This window comes from Bombina bombina, chromosome 1, assembly GCF_027579735.1.
Source record: "Bombina bombina isolate aBomBom1 chromosome 1, aBomBom1.pri, whole genome shotgun sequence".
Classification (NCBI taxonomy): Eukaryota; Metazoa; Chordata; class Amphibia; order Anura; family Bombinatoridae; genus Bombina; species Bombina bombina.
Genome location: NC_069499.1, coordinates 100,073,062 through 100,089,338, shown reverse-complemented (window position 1 = coordinate 100,089,338; position 16,277 = coordinate 100,073,062). Strand labels below are relative to the sequence as shown.

The window sequence follows — 16,277 nt, the reverse complement described above, 5'->3', positions numbered from 1 at the left end:
TGTGTGCTTGAAGAGAACTGCATGTTTAACTAACTCAAAGGGGTTAAAAAGTAGTTAAAACACGGCTACTGAACAAATCAGAGACCACATATTTGCATAGCCAGCAATCATCAACTATGCTCAGATCATCAGGGTCGCCATTGCATTGCCTCTTCGGAGCCGACAATTTTTTTCTTTCATAATTCAGATAGAACATGTTATTTTAAACATCTTTTCAATTTACTTCTATTATCTCATTTGTTTTGTTGTCTTGGTATCTATTGTTTAAAATTATACATGGATAAACTCAGGAGCTGTTGATTTGTGGCTGTACATATATGCCTCATGATATTGGCTCACTTAATGCGTTCAACTAGCTCCCAGTAGCGCATTACTGCTTCTTCAACAAAGGATTCCAAGAAAATTAAGCAAATTTTATAACAGAAGCAAATTGGAAAGTGGTTTAAAATTCTATGCTCTATCTTACCCATGAAAAAAAATGTGTTTCATGTTCCTTCAACTATGTATGTAACCCCTTTTAGATTTAAACACAATTATATGCAAGCAACAGCGAAATAACAAAATGCTCTAGCATGCAATAGCATTTTACTGTTCTTTTATGTCCCTTTAACAGTAAATTTACAAATGAAGATTGATGTAAAACTATAAAAATACTTCTATCATCAATTTATATGGTACCAACATATTGGGCAACACCATTAAAGGGACATCAAACCAAAAAAACAAACTTTATGCTTACCTGATAAATTTCTTTATTTCCAGACATAGAGAGTCCACAACGTCATTCCAATTAGTAGTGGGATATTCAACTCCTGGCCAGTAGGAGGAAGCAAAGAACACCCCAGCAAAGCTGTTAACTTCCCTTACCCATAATCCACAGTCATTCAGTCGAAGAAAAAAGGAAAAAGAAGAAACACAAGGGTGAAAAGGTGACTGAGGTTTACTCAAAAAAACTGCCGAATTATAAATAAGAAGAGGGCGGGGTCGGACTCTACATGTCCGGAAAGAAAGAAATTTATCAGCTAAGCATACATTTTGTTTTCTTTCCTATGACATGGAGAGTCCACAACGTCATTCCAATTACTAGTGGGAACCAATACCCAAAGCAAGAGGATACGGAATGAACAGGGAGGGGGAAAAAGCCAGGAGGACCTAAACAGAAAGCACCACCGCTTGAAGAACCGTTCTCTCAAAAGAAACCTCAGTCGAGGCAAAAGTATCAAATTTGTAGAATTTGGAAAAAGTATGCAGAGAGGACCATGCTGCCGCGTTGCAAATCCAAAACGAATCAAACTTCTCAACCAGAGAGACAGTATTAGAAGAGGCCTTCTAAACCTTACGCTTTGCTGAGAAAACAACAAACATGGCTGAAGATTGCCAAAATCTTTAGTAGCTTGTAATTGAAATTTTAGAGCGCGCACAACATCCAAGTTATGCAAAAGACATTCCTTATGAGAAGGAGGATTAGGACAAAAAGAAGGAACAACAATTTCCTGATTAAGGTTTCAACACCACCTTAGGTAGAAAACCCAATTTAGTACGAAGTATCTGCATAAAAAATAAGGTCCGGGGAATCACACTGCAGAGCTGAAGCTCAGAAAACTCTGCAAGCAGAATAAAACAAAATTATGTTTACAAGATAATTTAATTTCCTTCTGTATAAGGAAAGTCCACGGCTTCATTCCTTACTGTTGGGAAATACTGAACCTGGCCACCAGGAGGAGGCAAAGACACCCCAGCCAAAGGCTTAATTAAATACCTCCCCCCACTTCCCCTATCCCCCAGTCATTCTGCTGAGGGAACAAGGAACAGTAGGAGAAATATCAGGGTATAAAAGGTGCCAAAAGAAAAATATAATTTAGTGGGACACCCATCGGAGAACATGAACGGGGGCCGTGTACTCTCCTTATACAGAAGGAAATTAAATTATCTGGTAAGCATAATTTATGTTTTCCTTCTTAATATAAGGACAGTCCACGGCACCATTCCTTACTGTTGGGAAACATACCCAAGCTCTAGAGGACACTGAATGAAAACGGGAGGGACAAAAAGAGGCAGACCCTAATCTGAGGGCACCACAGCCTGCAAAACATTTCTCCTGAAGGCTGCTTCAGCAGAAGCAAAAGCATCAAACTTGTAAAATTTAGAAAAAGTGTGTAAGGAGGACCAGGCAGCCGCCTTACAAATCTGATCCAGAGGCCTCGTTCTTAAAGGCCCAAGAGGAAGCCACAGCTCTGGTAGAATAAGCCGTAATTCTCTGAGGAGGCTTATGTCCCCCTGTCTTATAAGCTAAGCGGATAACACTCCTTAACCAAAAAGACAAGGAAGTCGCAGAGACCCTCTGCCCCTTACTCTTCCCAGAATAGGCAACAAACAAGGATGGAGTTTGTCTAAAATCCTTAGTAGCCTGAAGATAGAACCTCAAAGCTCGAACCACGTCCAAATTATGAAGCAAACGTTCCTTCAAAGAAGAAGGATTAGGACACAATGAAGGAACCACAATCTCATGATTGATGTTGCGATCTGATACGACCTTAAGAAGAAACCCTAACTTAGTATGTAGGACAGCCTTATCAGAATTGAACACCAGATAAGGAGGCTCACATTGTAAGGCGGCAATATCAGATACTATGCACGCAGAAGCAATAGCCAGTAGAAAAAGAACCTTCCAGGATAACAACTTAATGGCAAATACATGCATAGGCTCAAACGGAGCCCGCTGCAAAACCTTAAGAACAAGATTCAGACTCCAGGGAGGAGCCTTAGATCTGAACACGGGCCTGATTCTAATCAGAACCTTAACAAGACACTGTACATCTGGAAGCTCTGAGAGCCTCTTGAGCAGTAAAACAGACAGGGCTGAAATCTGTTCCCTCAGGGAACTGGCAGAAAGACCCTTCTCCAGTCCATCCTGGAGAAACAATAGGATCCTGGCAACCTTAACTTTATAAATAAAAAGAGAGAAGTGCTCAACCCGAGAACAAACAATAGCATAATAGCTTGTTCTATGGCTAGTTACCACCCAAGAAGCAGCCTCTCTTTTTGCTCAACATGTGCCTTTCACAGAGAACTTTCCTGTAGCATATTAGTCTGATCCTGACTTAACAGTACAGTCCAGCCCAGTCCAGCAATACCAGGCAATCCCTCTCTGAACGAGAGAAACTGCAAAACCCCAGACGTACGTTTCGGCGTAGTGTGGGCCTGGTCAGTGAGGTGCAGCCATATACCTCTAGGCACACTGAGCAACGGGTCCACGTCTGGATTCCTGCATCACGCTTAGGGAGACTTCCCTAAGAGTCATAATTTGAATAAATAAAAAGAGAGAAGCAAAAAAAGGCTGCTTCTTGAGTGGTAACTAGCCATAGAACAAGCTATTATGCTTTTGTTCGCTCCCAGGTTGAGCGCTTCTCTCTTTTTATTTATGCAAATCAGGACACTTAGGGAAGTCTCCCTAAGTGTGATGCGGGAATCCAGACGTGGACCCGTTGCTCAGTGTGCCTAGAGGGATATGGCTGCACCTCACTAACGAGGCACACAATAGGCCGAAACGTACGTTTGGGGTTTTGCGGTTTCTCTCGTTCAAAGAGGGATTGCCTGGTATTTCAGGGCTGGACTGTACTGTGAGGTCTGTATCAGACTGATACGCTTCAGGAAAGTTCTTCTCTGTGAAAGCCACATGGTGAGCAAAAAGAGGCTGCCTCTTGGGTGGTAACTAGCCATAGAACAAGCTATTATGCTTATGTTCGCTCCCAGGTTGAGCGCTTCTCTCTTTATTTAACCTTAACTTTATGCCAGGGGAATCCATGCTCTTTACACCAGAATAAATAGGTTCTCCCCACCTTATGATAGATGCAACGAGTAACCGGCTTACGAGCTTGATTGAGAGTATCAATAAATCTCTAAGAAAATCCTCTCTTGGTTAGGACTAAGCGTTCAATCTCCACGCAGTCAGCCTCAGATAATCTAGATTTTGATGAACAAAAGGACCTTGTTCCAGCAGATCCCTGCGACAAGGTAACTTCCATGGAGGAGATGACATCCCCACTAGATCCGCGAACCACATCATTCGCGGCCACGATGGAGCAATCAGTATCACTGATGCCTGCTCCTGCTTAATGCAAGCCACTACACGAGGAAGGAGTGGTAACGGCGGGAAAAGGTATTTTAGATTGAACCTCCAAGGCACTGCTAATGCATCTATTAGCTCCGCCTGAGGATGCCTGGACCTCGACCCATATCTGGGTAGTTTGGTATTAAGACGAGATGCCATGAAGTCTATTTCCGGTGTTCCCCACCTGTAGCATATCTCCGCAAACACCTCGGGATGGATTAAAGGATTGTCTGCTGAGAACATGCGCTTCCCAGTTGTCCACACCCGGAATGTGGATCGCTGAGAGCAAACAGCTGTGGGTTTCCGCCCACTCCAGAATCTGAGATACTTCCCTCATTGCTAGGGAGCATCTTGTTCCACCCGGATGGTTGATGTAAGCCACCGAGGTTATATTGTCTGATTGGAATCTGATAAACCGGGACAAATCCAGAAGAGGCCAAGCCTTCAGAGCATTCAAGATAGCTCGAAGTTCCGGAATGTTGATCGTTCCGCCTGAGACCACAGGCCCTGTGCCCCCCCCAAACAGCTCCCCATCCTGATAGACTCAAGTCTGTAGTCACAATCTCCCAGGATGGTCTTAGAAAGGATGTCCCTCGGGACAGATGATCTGGACAGAGCCAACAAGAGAGTGATTCTCTCGACCGGTTGTCCAGGGAAATCTGTTGAGACAGATCCGAATGATCGCCGTTCCACTACCTCAGGATGCACAGTTGTAATGGTCTGAGACGGAACCTGGCAAAGGGAATTATGTCCATGCTGGACACCATGAGACCAATTACCTCCGTACACTGAGCCACAGATGGCCTTAAGGAGGTCCGGAGGGCAAGACATGCCGAAGCTAGCTTGCAACGTCTCTAGTCTGTTAGAAATATCCTCATGAATATGGAGTTTATTATAGTACCCAGGAATTTTACCCTGGTGCTTGGAATCAGAAAACTCTTTTCTAAGTTTATCTTCCATCCATGATATCGAAGAAAAGAGAGAAGAGATACTGAATGGTCCTCCGCCAGACGAAAAGATGGTGCTTGTACCAGAATATTGTCCAAGTAGGGAGCTACTGCTATACCCCGGGTTCTGGCAACGGCCAGAAGAGCCCCTAGAACATTTGTAAAGATTCTTGGAGCAGTAGCTAGACCAACCGGAGGTGCAATAAATTGGTCCAGGAACGCAAACCTTAGGAACTGGAAGTGATCCTTGTGGATTGGCACATGAAGGTAAGCATCCTTCAGATCTATAGTGGTCATGAACTGTCCTTCCTGAACTAGAGGAAAGATGAACCTTATTGTCTCCATCTTGAATGAGGGGACATTTAGAAACTTGTTTAAACATTTCAGGTCCAGAATCGGGCCCTCCTTTGGGACCACAAACAAATTTGAATAGTATCCCAAACCTCTTTCTTCGAAAGGAACCGGGACAATGATCCCTAGGGAGGACACATCCGCACGCACCCCAGAAAGGCTTCCCTCCTTTCTGGCTTTGAAGACAGGCTTGAAATGAGAAATCTGCCCTTGGGTGGTTGAGATTTGAAACCTATCTTGTATCCCTGAGCTATGACATCCAGGAGCCATGGATCCTGCACGTCCCTGAACCAAGCGTCTGAAAACAGCGACAGTCTGCCCCCTACACAAACAAGCGCCGGATTGGGGGCCACCCCTTCATGCCGACTTGGTCCCTTGCTCTGCTTGGATTTATTGCAGGACGGAGCCGGCTTCCAAATACTCTTGGCTTGCTCGAGCTTAGAGGAATGCTGTCGTTGGGATTTCTCACAACGAAAGGAACGAAAATTAGAGCCTTGTTCCTTAGACTTGTTCTTTTTACCCTGCGGTAGGGAGGCACCCTTGCCGCCTGTAACCGTGGAGATAATGGAGTCCAGGCCTGGACCAAATAAAAAATTTCCCTTAAAAGGAAGGGAAGGAAATCTAGACTTAGAAGTCATATCCGCAGACCAGGATTTCAGCCAGAGCGCCTGACGGGTCTGCACTGAAAAACCAGAAATCTTAGCATTTAAGGCGAATGATCTGCATGTTTGCATCACAGATAAAAGAATTAGCAATTCTCAAAGCCTTAATTCTTTCTTGGATAACATCAAGGGGACCCTCCACCTCGATCAAATCCGATAAGGAGTGGCACCAGTAGGCCGTAGCTCCAGCAACCGAGGTGACCAGAGAGCCGATGGATAAGAAGATGGAAACTTTTCTCAGAAAAAAATTTCAGCATAAGGGATACTTGTTTCAACTGGCAGCAGGTCACGTGGTGCGCAAGGCAAGACCGCCCCTGCTATAAGAAAAAGCGTGCCAAGCTACAAGATGATAAACGTTCAAAGTAAAAGTAAAAAACCTGTACAGGTGGCCCTCGGTTTACAACGGTTCAATTTGCACCGTTTCAGAATAACACCCTTTTTTTCAGTCATGTGACTGCTATTGAAAAGCATTGAGAAGCAGTGCATTGATTAAAATAGCTAGTAGGTGAAGCTGTCTGCTTGTGTTGCAGCAAAGATATGCAAGCCAAGCAAGCTGAAATTAATCAGTTTAACCAGACCTGAGCCATCAAGCAGCTTGCAAAGGAACAAGATCTTCCTGTCTATAAATCAGTCCAGATTGGAATGCATAGAAAGAACTGTTTGCAGAAAAATGCAAGTAAAGTCTGTGTTGTGTGATTATTTTATTAGGTTTATAATGCTGTTTAGCAAATGTTTTTGTTCATTAAATCTAGTTTAATTATATATTGTGTTGTGTGTTTATTTTTATTAGGTTTATAATGCTGTTTAGCATTTAAAGTCTTCATTTCAAAGCTTTAAAAATAAATGTATTAGGTGTTACTTATGCCAATTTTGAGAGGGGCCTGGAACCTAAGTCCCTCACTTCCCATTGACTTACATTATAAACTGGGTTTTAATTTACAACGGTTTCGATTTACAACCATTCCTTCTGGAACCTAACCCACGCGTAAACTGAGGGCTACCTGTATGTTCCAGCCACCTAACAGTCTATGAGCCCAATGAAATCTCGCACAAAGCAGCATAAAAATCAAAGCATCACATTTGATTAATCCCCACTGTTCAATAACCTCCCTCAGGAGATATTAACCCATGAATCTATTAAGATAAAAACATAAATTATGCTTACCTGATAATTTCATTTACATCTGTGGGAGGAGAGTCCACTGCTTCATTCATTACTTGTGGGAAATAAGAACCTGGCCACCAGGAGGCGGCAAAGAAACCCCAATCAAAGGCTTAAACACCTCCCAACTCCCCTCATCCGCCAGTCATTCTGCCAAGGGAAGAAGGAACAGTAGGAGAAATATCAGGGTATAAATGGTGCCAGAAGAATAATATTAAATTTAGGTCCGCCCACCGGAGCAAACGGGCGGGAGCAGTGGACTCTCCTCCCACAAATGGAAATTAAATTATCAGGTAAGCATAACTTATGTTTTCAATCTTAATGGGAGGAGAGTCCACTGCTTCATTCAATACTTGTGGGAACAAATACCTAAGCTCTACAGGACACTGAATAAACAAAAACGGACCCGTATCTGGGTAGCTTAAAGTTGAGTCTGGATGCCATGAGGTCTATCTCTGGCATCCCCCATCTGTTGCAGATCTCTGTAAACACCTCAGGATGGAGAGACCATTCCCCTGGATGAAACGATTGTCTGCTGAGAAAGTCTGCTTCACAGTTGTCCACACCCAGAATGTGGATCGCTGAGAGCAAACAATTGAGTCTCTGCCCATTCTAGGATCCAAGATACTTCCCTCATGGCTAGGGAGCTTCTCGTTCCCCCTGATGGTTTATGTAAGCCACCGAAGTAATGTTGTCCGACTGGAATCTGATGAATCGGGACGACCCCAGGTGGGGCCAAGCCCTCAGAGCGTTAAATATCGCTCGAAGTTCCAGAATATTTATTGGTAGAGTCGACTCCTTTTGAGTCCACCTGCCCTGTGCCCTTCTGGCACCCCAAACAGCTCCCCATCCTAATAGACTTGCGTCCGTGGTCACAATCTCCCAGGATGGCCTCAAGAAGGATGTCCCCTGGGCCAGCTGTCCCGGACGGATTCACCAAGAAAGGGATTCCCTCAATCGGATGTCCAGAGAGATCTGTTGTTCTATTGTCTAAACATGCATAACTGAAGAGGTCCGAGATGGAACCTGGTGAATGGAATGACATCTATGCTGGATACCATGAGCCCAATCACCTCCATACACCTGGCCACAGATGGCCTTGAGGAGGTCTGAAGGGCAAGACAGCTGGACGCAATCTTGGAACGTCTCTGATCTGTCAAGAATATCTACTTAGATATGGAATCTATTATCGTACCCAGGAACTCCAAACTGTTGCTGGGAACCAGAGAACTCTTTCCTTCGTTTATCTTCCATCCATGGAACCTGCGTAAAGACTCTTGGTGCAGTCGCCAGAACGAACAGTAGGGCCACCAACTGGAAGTGTTGGTCCAGAATCTTAGGCACCCGACGTGGTCCTTGTGGATTGGCACGTGAAGGTAGGCATCCTTTAAGTCTATTGTCGTCATAAATTGCCCCTCTTGAAATAGGGGCAGGATCGATCTGATTGTCTCCATTTTGACCAATGGGACCGACAGAAACTTGTTTAGGCACTTTAGGTCCAGAATTGGGTGGAATGTGCCCTCTTCCTTTGGGACTACTAAGAGGTTTTAATAGTACCCTAGACCACTTTCTGCTAGAGGTACTGGAACAATTACTCCGAGAGATGAGAGATCCCTCACACACTCTAGAAAGGCATCTGTCTTCTCTGCACTTGAGGATAGGTTTGAAAGGAGGAATCTGCCCCTGGGCGGATGAGTCAAACCCTATCCTGTAATCCTGGGTCATAACCTCTAGAACCCAAGGATCCTGTACATCTCTCATCCAAGCCTCTGCGAACAGAGATAGTCTGCCCCCTACGCGATCCAGTGACGGATTGGGGGCCGCTCCTTCATGTCGATGTAAGATTCAGGAGGAATCTGGAAGCTGTTGCTATAGTTTAGAATTGATTAGAAGTAAATATAGCACAGGGTCATACTTTCTAGAGGTTTTGTTACACAATAGGAAACCAAGTTATTAGTAAGGTTGCCTTTTGTGTGTTAAAATGTGCCAGCAGAATACCTATGCTCACAGAGTTTAAGTAAACATTGAATCTCCAAGGCAGGTGGCTGGAATCTACTTAAATGTTAGCAAAGAGTCACAACAGTTAATGAGGTACGATAGGCAGGATGTATACAGCGTTCCCAGTAATAACACAGAGCACTATGCAGACAGTTCAAACTATTTATAGCAATCAGTGAGATCGGATAGATAAACTCTGACCTGGTGTTATGCGTGGCTACCTCTGAGCTGGGGAGAGGAGAGAACAGTCCGGCGTCTCTGGAGCTGCTTGTGTGAGAGAAGCAGAGCGGAGCTCTCGGCTGCAGCTGATGACGTAATTGTCAGAAGGCTGTGTCTCCTGAGAGCTGTAGATAACTGTGTTAGTTGCCAGTGCAGCAGGTAGGAATGCACAGGAATTGCTCAGTAGTTGAAGTCCGTGCTTGAGGGGAATCAGCAAATAAATAGTTGACCTCCAGGAACAAGTAGATAGCTGAAAGGAAAACTGACACAGTAGTTAGATAATAGGCAGGAACAACAGAGAACCTGTTGCGGCGTAGTGTTCATGAGAAACTCAATTAACCAGCAATAGAAGCTGGGAGGAGGTGCCTTAAATAGGCAGGTTCAGTTAAAGAAACAGTAACAATAACAAGCAAAGTCAGTTAACCCTTACACAGCCCCCCCCCCCCCCCACAAGGAACCACAGCGAGGTTCAAGGTCTAGGGCGATCCGGGTTCCGCCTGTGAAAAAGGGAAACCAATCTCGGAGCGGAAACATTGGAAGCAGGCTCCCAGGAGTCATCTTCATGACCAAAGTCCTTCCAATGCACCAGATAGAAAAGGTTCCCACGACGGATGCGTGAATCCAGGATGCTATGCACCTCATACTGAGCCTCAGGACCAACTTCGAGGTCGGAGTCAAGCTGAGATGAAGCGGAGGGAGGTGAAGTGCAAGGTTTAATCAGGGATACATGAAACGTCGGGTGAATCTTGAAAGAAGATGGAAGTTTCAAAGTAACAGAAACAGGACTGTTGACACGGAGAATGGGGTATGGTCCAATATAAAGTTTGCCCAGTTTCCTACACGGGTAGGTGATCCTTAGGTTTTTTGTAGAAAGCCAGACGTATTGACCCACAGTGTATTGAGGACTAACATGATGGCGTAAATTGTAGTATTTTTGTTGGGAGGATTGAGCATGGAGAATGTTGTCCCGTACAATGGGAAATAATGCCGATATGTTGTTTATAAGATCGTTGACCTGAGGACAGGGCGTATCGATCCTAGTGAACAAGGTGAACGATGGATGTAACCCATAATTAATGAAGAAAGTAGAGTAACCTGTAGAAGAGCTCTTGTTATTGTTATAGGCAAACTCCGCAAGGGGTAAGTAAGTAGCCCAAGTATCCTGTTGTTGTGAGCAGAAGCAGCGCAGATACTGCTCAAGCCATTGATTGACCCTCTCAGTTTGCCCATTCGTCTGAGGATGGTATGCAGAGCTAAGCTTTTGATCGATATGTAAGGCCTTACATAGATGTTTCCAAAACTTGGACGTGAACTGGGTTCCACGGTCACTAACTAAGATCTTAGGAATCCCATGTAAACGGACAACATGTTGAAGGAATAAGTCAGATGTCTGTTTGGAAGTTGGCAGAGAGTGAATGGGAACAAAGTGTGCCATCTTCGAGAATAAGTCAGTGACAACCAATATAGTAGTATAAGTATTGGAAACTGGAAGGTCTACCATGAAGTCCATAGATACAGCTTCCCAGGGCGTTCGTGGTACTGGAAGGGATTGCAAGAGTCCCATAGGTAATTGTCTCGAATGCTTAGATGTCGCACAAACTGAACAGTTTAAGAGGAATTCTTTTAAGTCTTTATTCATGGAGGACCACCAAAATGACCGTTTCAAAAGCTCAGCGGTCTTTTCGGCACCCATATGTCCTGCCAAAGGTGAATCGTGTACAGATCTGAGGACATAAGGCCTCAAGGAGAATGGAACATACAACTTCCCGTCCTTATGGATCAACCCATCTGTGTCCATAACAATGTCAGTCTGGGGCAGAGAAGGATCAGCGGCAATTGCTTCTTTGAGCAGGGGGATCATGTTGGTAAGAACTCCAAGGATGCAATGCTTAGGGACAACAGTGGAGGGAGTATTAGACATTGTTATTCTATGTGCCTGTCTAGAAAGAGCGTCGGGCTTACCGTTTTTGGTACCAGGTCGGTAGGTGATGACATATAGAAACCGGGAGAAATACAGACTCCATCTGAGTTGCCTAGAGGATAGGGTTCGATTTGACTGCAAGTACTGTAAGTTTTTGTGATCTGTGTATATCACTGTAGGCTGAGTGGCACCTTCAAGTAAGTGTCGCCAGTGGTCAAATGAACACTTGATAGCCAGTAACTCCTTCTCTCCCACTGGATAGTTCAACTCAGCTGGTTGCATGAGCCGGGAGTAGAAGGCGACGGGGTGTAGGGGTTCCTTAAACGACTTCCTTTGAGAGAGGACTGCCCCAATGGCAAAATCCGAGGCATCCACTTCCAATATGAACTGTTTGTCCATGTCTGGATACTGCAGTATTGGTGCCGAAGTGAATCTTGCCTTTAGGAGATCGAATACAGATTGTGTATGGGTAGACCATTTGAAGGGAAGGTTTAACCTTGTGAGGTCAGTTAAAGCTTTCGTGATGGCAGCGAAACCAGGTATAAATTTCCTATAAAAGTTAGAAAAACCTAGGAAACGCTGCACATCTTTCTTTGTCTGTGGGACAGGCCAATCAAGAATAGCTTGTACCTTGTCATTCTGCATTTTAATGCCAAGAGGAGAGATTTCGTAACCCAGGAACGTTATTTCACTAGCTTCAAAGATACATTTTTCTAATTTGGCATAAAGATTGTTCTTTCTTAACCTAGTCAACACTTCTCTTACATGGATTCTATGTTGTTCAATATTCTGAGAAAAGATCTATATATCGTCTAGATAGACGACTACATAGATATCCAAAATGTCCCTGAAGAGGTCATTGATAAGACACTGAAATGTTGCTGGGGCGTTGCACAACCCGAATGGCATCACTGTGTATTCAAAAAGACCGTATCTGGTCCTAAAAGCAGTGAGCCATTCGTCCCCAGCTCTCATTCGTATAAGATTATAGGCACCCCAGAGATCCAATTTGGTGAAAATCGAGGCACCTCTTAATCTTTCAATCAGCTCAGGAATGAGTGGGAGAGGGTATCTGTTCTTACGAGTACGTTTATTAAGCTCCCTATAATCTATAATAGGTCTTAACGAGCCGTCTTTATTAGTCACAAAGAATATCCCTGCACCAGCAGGAGACGTACTGGGTCTTATGAAGCCCTTCCTGAGGTTTTCGTCTATGTAGTTTTTGAGATGTTCTAGCTCAGGCTTAGAGAGGGGGTATATATGACCATATGGGATAGTTACCCCTGGTAATAGGTCAATCGGACAATCATAGGTCCTGTGTGGGGGTAAGCTCTCCGCATCTTTTTTTATCAAAAACATCGGTAAATTCTGAATAGTGTGCGGGTAGCTTAGATTCAAGGGTGTGTAATAAAACTTGATCAATAGTGTCTTTGTTTTTCTTAATGGTTGAGGTAGGCATAAGGCTTAGATCAACCCAATTTATGTAAGGTTTGTGTGTAGTTAGCCACTGTATACCAAGTATGACATTAAACATGGGGGATGAAATTACATCAAACGTGAGTGCTTCTGAGGCTTGTATGCATGAGGTTACCTGAAGTGTTATAGTTTGATGTGTGACAGGACCAGAAGAAAGTAAGGAACCATCAATGACCTTGACAGAGACTGGGTTATGCTTGTTCAAAACAGGAATTTTATTTCTTTTCACAAAATCTTGATCGATAAAGTTCCTACAAGAACCAGTATCTATAATTGCTTCAGTGGTTATCCTGGAGTGATCCCACTGTAAGAGAAGAGGAGTAGTTATGAACAAAGTATTAATGGTTTTGGTTAGGGAACTGAATGCAGGGCTACTGCTCTTACCCTTCTTATTCTTTAAGAGGACAGGACATTCCTTCACATCATGTGATGGGCAGGCGCAGTACATGCAGAGGCTGTGCAATTTTCTCCTGGACTTTTCCTGAGGTGTCAAAGGCCCCTTAATAAAACCTATATCCATAGGTTGAGGTGTCTCTTTACTTTGGTAGGTGGGTGCTGGGAAGTAATTCTTGGAGGTTACAGCTTTTTCAGATCGTCGCTCCCTGAGGCGCCTGTCAATGGTGATAGTAAGAGTAAACAAGTCCTCTAGAGAGTCAGGGATCCCTGTACGTGAGAGCTCGTCCTTAATCTCCTCAGATAAGCCTGAGCGAAACTGGGTCTTGAGAGAGACTTCGTTCCACTCAGAGTCGCGAGCAGAAATCTTAAACTGGGTGATATAATTCTCTACTGGATTTCTCCTTTGTTTCAAAGACCTGAGTGTGTTTTCAGCTGAGACCTGTTTAAAAGGGTCATTATATAATGCGGACATTTGAGAAAAAAAGGCTGAGAGTGATCCTATTATTGAATCCTGACTCTCATATAGTGTGTCAGCCCAGGCCCTGGGTTCCCCCCTGAGATATGAGATTACCATGAGGACTTGGCTTCATTTCAAAAAGAAGCATACAGGAATTTAAAAAAAAAAAGCGCAAATGCTCCATCTTAAAATTAAAACCTGACTCCTCCGTAGCCCGAGGTCTAGAAGACACCGATTCCGTCCCAGAGACAGCACCCTCCTCATCGGATAATCCCTCAGAGACATCCAACAGAGTAGATGACCCCTGGGATGGAAGGCTATGTCTATCCCTTTGCTTGCGCTTCGCAGAGCATGGTAGGGCATGGAAGGCCAAAGAAACCGCCTCTTGCAACTGGGAAGCGTAATCTGGCGGCCACGAGGCCCCTCCCATGGGAGGATTAGTAGGGCCTTAGGGAGCTACATGTGTAATCAGAGATGAATGATGGGAACGCACCTCGCGGGTCGGAGAACCCTCAGAGGTGGACGGCTCAGTAGTACTAATTATCTTATTCTTTTTAGATATTGCAATCTTATCAAAGCATGGGGAACACAGTTGAGCAGGCGGATCAACCTGTACCTCCTCACAATTAACACAGGTATTAGATTTAATTAAAGATGGAGTATCCTCTAACAGAGTCCTCCATAGCTTGCGCCTTTAATACGGACTGAGAAAGATTAAATGGCACCTTTATACACCAATGGCCCAGGGAACTCACCAACCTCCTCGGAGAAACCGTTACGTCTCCCGCAAATGCCGATCAGGAAAGAGGAAGTTGAAGAGACTACACCCAGTCACATGGAGTGCCATGTAGGACCGCCCCTGCACTATAGAGAAAACACGCCAAAAAGGGCAGCGTCGATGTAAACTTGACTGTTCACACATTGCTAGAGCCTCATCTCACACATGACGTAGCATTAACACAAAGATATTATGCATAAATCCCCCCCTGTTCAATAATTCCCTTTCCAGGGATATTAACCCTTGATTCTATACAGATAAAAGGAGACACACTGTGACCCTGTCTTCTTGAGTCATCATATGTGTATAAACAAAACGATCTTACCAGAATCTACACAGTGGAACAGGAACACGGCCTTCCAAGTGTGACAGGTTAGTAGCATCCTGACATGGACTTGAGTGAATAAAGGCAGGCAGCGAAACTCGTCAACGCTGATTGCCAAGGAGCTGATAACATGAGTCGGGATGGTTTTGCAGAGACGACACTCCCTGCATCTCCGGACTCTAACTTTCATCCATGCTCTCACTGAGAGGCTGATAGGATTACTTAAAACTCCAATCCCATTTCGAAGAGTACTACCCTCCATAAGAGACTACTCCGAATCTTCCGACACTTCTCTGCCAACCTCCTGTGCTGAAAGGCAAAGAATGACTGGGGGGTGAGGGGAGTGGGGGAGGTATTTAAGCCTTTGGCTGGGGCGTCTTTGCCTCCTCCTGGTGGTTAGGTTCTTATTTCCCACAAGTAATGAATGAAGCAGTGGACTCTCCTCCTATTAAGATGGAAAGGAGTCACACTGTGACCCTGTCTTCTAGCATTTTCAACATATGTAAATTGAAACGATCTTACCAGAATCCATGCTATGGAACAGAAACACGACCTCTCAAGTGTGACAGTCTTGTAGCATCGCTCCTGACATGGACTTGAGTGAAGAAAAAACAGAATTTATGTTTACCTGATAAATTACTTTCTCCAACGGTGTGTCCGGTCCACGGCGTCATCCTTACTTGTGGGATATTCTCTTCCCCAACAGGAAATGGCAAAGAGCCCAGCAAAGCTGGTCACATGATCCCTCCTAGGCTCCGCCTTCCCCAGTCATTCGACCGACGTAAAGGAGGAATATTTGCATAGGAGAAATCATATGATACCGTGGTGACTGTAGTTAAAGAAAATAAATTATCAGACCTGATTAAAAAACCAGGGCGGGCCGTGGACCGGACACACCGTTGGAGAAAGTAATTTATCAGGTAAACATTAATTCTGTTTTCTCCAACATAGGTGTGTCCGGTCCACGGCGTCATCCTTACTTGTGGGAACCAATACCAAAGCTTTAGGACACGGATGAAGGGAGGGAGCAAATCAGGTCACCTAGATGGAAGGCACCACGGCTTGCAAAACCTTTCTCCCAAAAATAGCCTCAGAAGAAGCAAAAGTATCAAATTTGTAAAATTTAGTAAAAGTGTGCAGTGAAGACCAAGTCGCTGCCTTACATATCTGATCAACAGAAGCCTCGTTCTTGAAGGCCCATGTGGAAGCCACGGCCCTAGTGGAATGAGCTGTGATTCTTTCAGGAGGTCTCGTAAGTCAATCTGATGATGCTTTTAAGCCAAAAAGAGAGAGAGGTAGAAGTTGCTTTTTGACCTCTCCTTTTACCAGAATAAACAACAAACAAGGAAGATGTTTGTCTAAAATCCTTTGTAGCATCTAAATAGAATTTTAGAGCACGAACTACATCCAAATTGTGCAACAAACGTTCCTTCTTTGAAACTGGATTCGGACACAAAGAAGGCACGACTATCTC

General features: G+C 44.3%; 1 protein-coding gene across 1 annotated transcript in view; it reads right to left on the bottom strand.

Annotated features, from left to right (window-relative positions):
- The window catches only part of TRIP11 (thyroid hormone receptor interactor 11), a gene marked incomplete in the record, with an annotated part of 367,784 nt that overhangs the window by 165,245 nt on the left and 186,262 nt on the right, over positions 1-16,277 (bottom strand).